Raw genomic sequence first — 8,421 nt, forward strand, 5'->3', positions numbered from 1 at the left:
TCACACTGCCACGTGTGTTCCTATGCAACAATTTTGCATGTTCTTCACATGTACCCCAAAACCTAAAATGCAATAAAATAAATAAATGGGAAAAAAAAATAAACAGCTTAGTTTTTCCTAGCTCATTCTTCAATCTATTTAATTTTAGAAGGTTTGGTTTATGAGCACCTTGATTAAAAACATACTCCAAACTCTTTGTATTATCTTCCCAATAGTCATAATGATAGTCTCCCTGGTGTGTGGTATTCTTTCAAAGGTTTTAAATGCTTGCATGCAGCCATTTCTAGAATATTATATGGTCTCCCTTTAACTGGAATAACAGGAGCTAAAAGCAATGTACAGCCATGAGGACACCATAACCTATAAATAATGTGCTGAGACGGAGAACTCAAAATAATGGTAACCGAGAGGGGCACTAAGCCTCTAAGTTTTCATCACAATTTCACCCAAGTGAGAACCTGACCAAAAAGGGGAAATTTTTTAAACAAAATCCTGGGAGTCCACTGTTTTGGACTAAGCTCATACACTAGGCTTCAACAAACCAAACCAAACCAAAATGAAGTTGCTTGTGCTAAGACTTTAAGGAAACATATAAATTCTAGAACAGGCTGAGTTTTGTTTTTTTTCTCCTACCTATCTCTATAACAAATATTTCTAATAGCATAGGTATCCAACCCCTGAAGTTCCCATTAAATATTTTAACCAAATCCATTTCCTGTCACCTAGAAACTATCAAGCTTCAGATAATCATGCAACAAAGGTTTCAGCATGTTCCAGGTGAAAACACCACCCCTGGCCATTAAGAATCCGCCCTGCCTCCACCAGACTGTACAAGGCAAAAGTTCTGTGATTACCCAACAGGAAGTGATATGGTCCAAACCAGCATGAAGCCATTAAAGAAAAAAAAAATTCAGTCCTTCTGCATCCCAAAAAGATTTATGGGGATCACGTCCCTCAGGGGGAAGATGAGGCAGGAAAATAGGGTCTGGAGGCAGGGAATATAAGACCAATTCAAACTTCAGCTATAACATAAAACATTCTCTCCTTAAGGCACATGCTTTAAATAATTTTGTAACTTTACTTCATCCTCTCCCTTTACATAGGCTGTACCCCATGCAACGAGTGGAAACCTCTAGGGGATATTTAAACACCTAAAAATTCTGTAACATGGCCTTTGGACACCTATGCTCAGTCTCACCCCCACACTGTGCAGTGTACTTTCATTTTCAGTACAACCCTTCATTCCTTCCTTGCTATGTTTGTGTATTTTGTCCAATTCTTTGTTCAAGACACCAATAACCTGGACACCCTCCACTGTGAACAAGACCAAGACCATACCAAGGGACATCATTGATAAAATTCAGGCATATCAGCCCACAATGATGAGACAGCTATGCACTTTGGTGAGCCTCTTGAGATACTGGCAGACATTTGTGCCCTATTTGGCTCAGATAATAAAGTCATTGTTTTGGTTGACAAAAAAGGGAACTACCTGGCATTGGGATAAGGCTGATGTAGCTCTCCTGGAAGCCAGCTGGGCCATACGGCAAATGCAGATCCTAGAAGTAATTGACCTGGTGTGCTCATTTGAACCCGATATGCATGTGGCCACAGATGTCTTTGGCTGGAGAATATGACAGCACACAGATCACCTTAGAACAGTGTTAGGCTTTTGGACCCAATTTTTGAAGGGATCTGGGCTTCAGTATTCATTAATAGAGAGGCAATTAGGGGCTGCATATGCCACTCTTTGAGCTTGTGAAAGTATGATTGGATGGACTACAATTGTCATGCAGATAACTTACCCAGTAGCGGGGTGGGTACCTTCACGGGCAAGAATCCCTTGGACTGGGATGGCAGAGACACCCACTTTAGCAAAATTGGGCACCTACTTACTAGTACATGAGTATGAGCCCCGTAGCGGCAGAATTACAAGAAGTCTTGGGACCTGTAGTCCTGATGCAAGATAAGGCCATAGGTCAACTTGAGCCATCCTAAAATCAAGAGTCATCACCATTTAAATAAGGATGAACCCCATTCCTGATGGAGCATGGTATGCAAATGGGTCCAGCTGGGATTTCACTGTTGCTTGGACCACTGTCATGGTCCAGCCTGGTACTGATATCATATGGTTTAATATCGGGTGTGGACAAAGGAGTCAATGGGCTGAACTCAGGGCAGTGCGAATGGTGATGAACAAGGAGGAGACACCTATGGTAATCTGCACCAATAGCTGTGCAGGTTATCAAGGCCTGACCTTGACCTTGTGGTTAACTACCTGGAAGTTACAGAATTGGCTAGTTGGCCACTGGTGCATTTGGGACCAGGCCATGTGGCAAGACCTATGGGAAATGAACCACCAAAAAGATTTAACTATTTATCATGTTTCAGGCCATTTGCCTTTGGCTGCACCTGTCGATTGAGGCAGATATCTTCACCAAGTTTTAATGGTTGGAGTCAGCACCTACACAAGATGTAGCCCTATGTCTGCATGAAAAACTGAGCAATGAAGACAGTAAACTAATGCCACAGGTCAATAAATGCTGGAGTCTATTATTGCCCATGCAAGATATCTGGGAGGCCTGCCAGAACTGCCCAGCATGTTCATAGGCATACCCCAGACAGATAGATATGCCTGGTGTTATACAAGTGATAGTCAGGTGGATGCCCTTGACTAGATGGAAAATAGACTACATAGGGCCATGGCTGAAGTCACAGGGGATTGCATATGTGCTGACAGCTGTGGACATGGTCAGCAGTCTGTTGTTTGCCACCTTCGCAGGATGGCTGACAAACAATGTACCATTCGGGCCCTGCAACACTTGTGTGCCCTATATGGCCATCGCTGACCATTGAAAGTGGTAGGGAAACACATTTTACTGGAAAGCAGGTACAACGTTTGGCACAATGGGTGGACATAAAGTGGAGGTTCCATGTTCCATATAAGCTACAAGCTGCTGGTATGATTGAGCAAAGTAATGGACTCCTGAAAAATGAGCAATGCATGCATGTCACTTCCCTGTCCTTGTGGGGCTGGAGTTCAAGTTTGGACCTAATGCTCTGAACCTTGAATGAACAGCCATGGAGAGGCAGCCTGGCATTTGTGGTGGCACTGCTACACAAAGCTGCCATGCCCATCCAATTAGATACACATCAAGCATGACCTTCTCTGACCATGTATGTGGATGAATGGTAATTTGTTGTTGCCTGCCCAATGCCATTAAAGGCAGGGTAACAAAAATCTTGGCTTTGGCCATGGAACCTCCAAGTCCCCCATTGCCAATAGTTAGCTATTGTAGCCTTCTGGAGGGAGGGCCTACAGTATGATTTACATGTCACTCCTTGGAAATTTAATATATACCTTCTGCAATTGATCATTTGTAGGGGAATGACCATGGAAGAAACCCTCCTCTGTGGGACATGTATATTGTCTGTGTAGCCTATTATTAGCTCCCCAGGGACTGTGACATGGATACAGAATCCAAGCGAACCATGGGGAGCTGAGAAGATATGGTACCATTACTGAAGGCAGGTTTGGCCTCTATTGTGCCAAAGGGGAGTGATTTACCCTGTTAGCACCTGTGCCTTCCTTATCATTTTGACCATAGGTTGACATGCTCCAACAGCATTGTGGAATGGGCCCATATCTACTCTGAGGTGACCAACATTTTCCACTGTTGTATCTGCACTGACCTTCCAGCAATACCTGCAGATGTCTTGCTGTGGCACATGTATCCAGCTTCTGTGGAAAACTGGACATGGTTGGAGACTTGGAGTCCCATGGCCAACATTTGGAATGTAATACAGTAAGCTTTGGATAGGGGGTGCTGCAAAACTCATTGCACGCCCAACCCCTGTCTGACTCATAGTGTCTATGATAGATAGGACTGGTTAGTGGGAGAACACGTGGTGCTCCCACCACAGATACCAAAATGTATAGAGCAACATTGGGATAATGCCACAGTGGGGTGGTTTTCCACCATAGCCTGCACAAATATAACACGTCACCACACCAAAGGTGGTGTAGTGGGCACAGGATGGTCATATTTGCCAGTGAACTGGACTGGCTGCTGTACCTGGGGGTGGCTTTATGTACCCACCACTGTTATTCCCACATTGCCTAGATGCCCATGTAACTGGGAGGTGCTATGATCCCAATTTTTGTGAGTGCAATGAGTCCCCTAGTGGCTCTACCTCTTATCATTAATCATTCCTGAAGCAGGTGTCATATCTGTAGAAATGCAAGTTATTGCCCTTGTGAAGCACATCACTCAAACTTTGAATTATACCCAAGTTGCCCTCCTTCTGTTGACAGATGAGGTTGATCAAACCAGAAAGGTGGTGCTGCAGAACTGTATGGCTCTAGAAATACTAACTATTGCCCAAGGTGGCACCTGTGGTCTTTTAGGAATGGAATATTGTACTTTCATCCCTAACAATCAACAAAACATAGCAGCAGCTTTTCAAGGAGTTTTCCAGAAAATTAAGGCAGTTGAGAACCTTACTGATGACCACCTACAGAAATGGAGGAAATCTCTGGGCTCTGGCCTATGCTGAACACTAATAATTATGGACAGCATTACTGCTGTGGCCTCTAAATCCAGAGTTCCACACTATGGGCACTAGGAGAACTCCCTCAACTTAGTAGGTGGAGTGTAAGGAAAATGACCGTGCTTCAGTCAGGAGTAAGCTGAGGCAGACATCCAATACAGCATGACACAGCAGGCTTGGAGCACAGGTGCACAACCTTGTGCACTATGTGATCACATTTGTTAGCCATTTTGATATAACCTGTTTGTGTGAGCTCATACCTGGTCTGAGCCACTGTTACCTGTGAAAAATATAACCCCATTATTAACTCTGTAGGAGAGGGAGAAAACAATAAAGCCATGTGCCACCTTCCTATGCTTCCTTGAGTGTTCTTTCAGTTCCCTGCCACACATCCACCAACTCCCCTTGGACTCCAGCTTAGGTTGGAACTTGACATGGATCTTTCTTTCAACACTTTAAATATGTCATGCTACTCTCTCATAGCTTTTAAGGTTTCCACTGAAAAGTCTGCTGCCAGGCATATTGGTGCATCATCATATGTTACTTGTTTCTTTACTCTTGCTACTTTTAGGATTTGTTCTTTATCTTTGACCTTTGTAGATTTGATTATGAAGTGCCTTGAGGTAGTCTTCTTTGGGTTAAATCTGATTGTTGTTGTATAATTTTCTTATACCTTGTTATTAATATCTGTCTCTAGGTTTGGGAAGTTCTCTGTTATTAAACCATTGAATAAACTTTCTACCCCCATCTCTTTCTGTATTTCCTTTTTAAGGAAAATAACTCTTAGATTTGGCCCTTTGAGGTTACTTTCTTGATCTTGTAAATATGCTTTTCTCATTTTATTATTCTTTTTTATCCTCTTCTGTATATATTCTAATTAGTCATGAAGATAATTTTCCTGTCTTCAAGCTCACTAATTCTTTCTTCTGCCTGATCAATTTTGTTAAGAGACTTTGATGCATTCTTCAGTATGTCAATTTATTTTTCAACTCCAGAATTTCTCCTTGATAATTAATATATTAATAATCTTTGTTAAATTTACAAGTATTGATCGATTTACGACCTATGCAGCTTACGACCATTTGACTTTATGACCACAATCACTAGCCACACCTGCTCCGCTGTAGATTTTTGGAAACACTACAACATTTTGATGTGTATCAAGAATATCACTACCGCCTGGGAGGCTGTGACTACAAAGTGCATGAATGGCATCTGGAAAAATTTTGTTAAGCGCTATGTTAATGATTTTGATGGATTTGACAGTGAACATGAACTTGAAACAATTCAGGAAAAAATAGTAAAACTCGCTAAAGACCTTTCTTTGGAGTGTGAAATGGAAGATGTCGAAGAGTTGCTAGACAAAGAATCCGGAGAACTTACAAATGAAGAGCTAATTGAACTGGAAGAAGAAAGTGTGGCAGAAGAAGAAAGAAGAGAAGCAGAGAAAGAAGAGGAGGAGCCAGAAAGAAAGTTCACCACTAAGGGATTATCAGATGGTTTATCTTTACTAAATAAACTTCTTATACATTTTGAAGCAATGGACCCAAACATCGAACAATTTGCAAGGATTGAACGGATGGAGCACGATGTGTTTTGTCCGTATTGTGAAATTTATGAAGAAAAAAAGAAACATACAATTCAGACAAAGCTCACCATGTTTATGAAAAAATCAACTCCGGTAACCCCAACTGCTGCCTCAGATGATGACATCAACGATCCGCAGCCAAGCACCAACGGCCAGTAAAATGTTTCGTACATGTTTATATGTTTTGATATGTTTTGCAATTGGGAAAATGTTTCCTATGGTATTTTTTACACCTGTATTTTGTATTTTTGTATGCACCTGTATTTTGTAATTTTGTATGTTTTGCAAATATTAAACCAGTTGTACTGGTAATGCAGTGTTTTACTTAAACCTGACGAATGTAAAAATAAGAAACAAAATGGTGTAGAGATGATACAAATGACATAAAATGAACAAAGAAAATTATGATATATAACAATAATGAAAGAAATTATGATAAAATATGACTTAAAGATTTTTATAACATTTCACAGTACTGTACATATAGCCTACTCAACTTACGACCAAATAATGTTAAGACTGGTCTGTCGGAACCAATCGTGGTCGTAAGTTGAGCACTAGCCATATTTCATTAACTGTTATGGCTAAACAATATTCTATTTGATAGACATACTAAATTTTATTTATCCAGTTAGCAGTTGAGGGCAGTTAAAAGTGTTGCCACTTTGGGGTACTGTGAATAATGCTATTATGAGTATTTATGTACAAATTTTTGTGTGAATATATGCTTTCGTTTCTCCTTGGTACATAATTGGGAGTGGAAATTTGGGGAATTTTGGTCATATGGTAGCTCTATGTTACAGTTTTGAGGAACAACCAAAACAAATTTCCAAAGTGTTTGTACCATTTGCATTATTTCCTGCAAAGAATAAGTGTTTCTTCACCAACACTTGATCTCGTCTTTTTTTTTTTTTTTTTAATACATCCTAGTGGGTGAGAGGTAGCTTCTATTGTGGTTTGTATTTACATATTCCTAATGACTAAGGGTTAAACATCTTTTTATGTGCTTATGGGCCATTTGTAAATCTTCCTTGGAGAAATATCTATTTAGACTTTTATCCATTTTCTAACTGAGTTATTTGTTACTTTTATTATTGTATTGTGAGAGTTTTTCAGATTTATTAAGGTACAATTGACAGGTAAAATTTGCATATATTCCAAGTGTATGATGAGATATTTTGTAAAATGATTCCCCAAATCAAGCTACTTTACATATCCATCACCTAACATAACCTAACCTTTTTATATTCTTTGGTGGTGTAAATATTGAAGATCTATTCCACAAATTTCTAAGGCAGGGGCAAAATGCCACCATTCTCTTTGCTAAAATATAGCAAAAGTCACCTTTGCTCCAGTTCACAACAAGTCCTCATCTCCATCTGAGACCACCCCAGCCTGGACCTTATTGTTCATATCACTATCAGCATTTTTGTCAATGCCACTCAACAAGTCTCTAGGAGGTTCCAAACTTTTTTACGTTTTTTTGTCTTCTACTTGGCCCTTCAAATTGTCCCAACCTCTGCCTGTTATCCAATTCCAAAGTTGCTTCCACATTTTCGTGTACGTTTTCAGCAACGCCCAACTCTACTGTTACCAATTTACTGCCGATACAGACATACCCAAAACTGGGAACAAAAATAGGTTTAATTAGACTTACAGTTCCACGTGGCTGGGGAGTCCTCAGAATCATGGAAAGAGGCAAAAGGCATTTCTTACATGGTGGTGGCAAGAGAAAAATGAGGAAGAAGCGAAAGCAGAAACCCCTGATAAACCCATCAGATCTCGTGAGATTTATAGTCTAGCATAAGAATAGCATGGCAAAGACGGCCCCCAGGATTCAATTACCTCCCACTGGGTCCTGTCCACAACATGTGGAAATTCTGAGAGCTATAATTCAAGTTGAGATTTGGTTTGGGACACAGCCAAACCATATCATGGTTATTACTATTATTATTATTTTTTTTACTATTGAGTTCCATGAGTTACTTGCATACATTTAAATTTACCAATAATCAGATATACTGTTTGCAGATCTTTTTCCACATTTCTTGGGTTGATTTTTCATTTTGTTTTCTTTGCTGTGCAGAAATATTTTACTTTGATGTTCTCCCACTTGTTTATTTTTCTTCTGTTACCATGCTTTTGGTATAATATCCAGAAAACTTATTGCAGGGACCAATGTCATTGAGCTTTTCTTCTGTTTTGTTGTAGGAGTTTAATGGTTTTAGATATTAGGTTTAATTCCTTGATTCACTGTGAGTTTATTTATGTATACGGTGTAA

Source organism: Cebus imitator, unplaced genomic scaffold (assembly GCF_001604975.1).
Source record: "Cebus imitator isolate Cc_AM_T3 unplaced genomic scaffold, Cebus_imitator-1.0 Scaffold412, whole genome shotgun sequence".
Classification (NCBI taxonomy): domain Eukaryota; kingdom Metazoa; phylum Chordata; class Mammalia; order Primates; family Cebidae; genus Cebus; species Cebus imitator.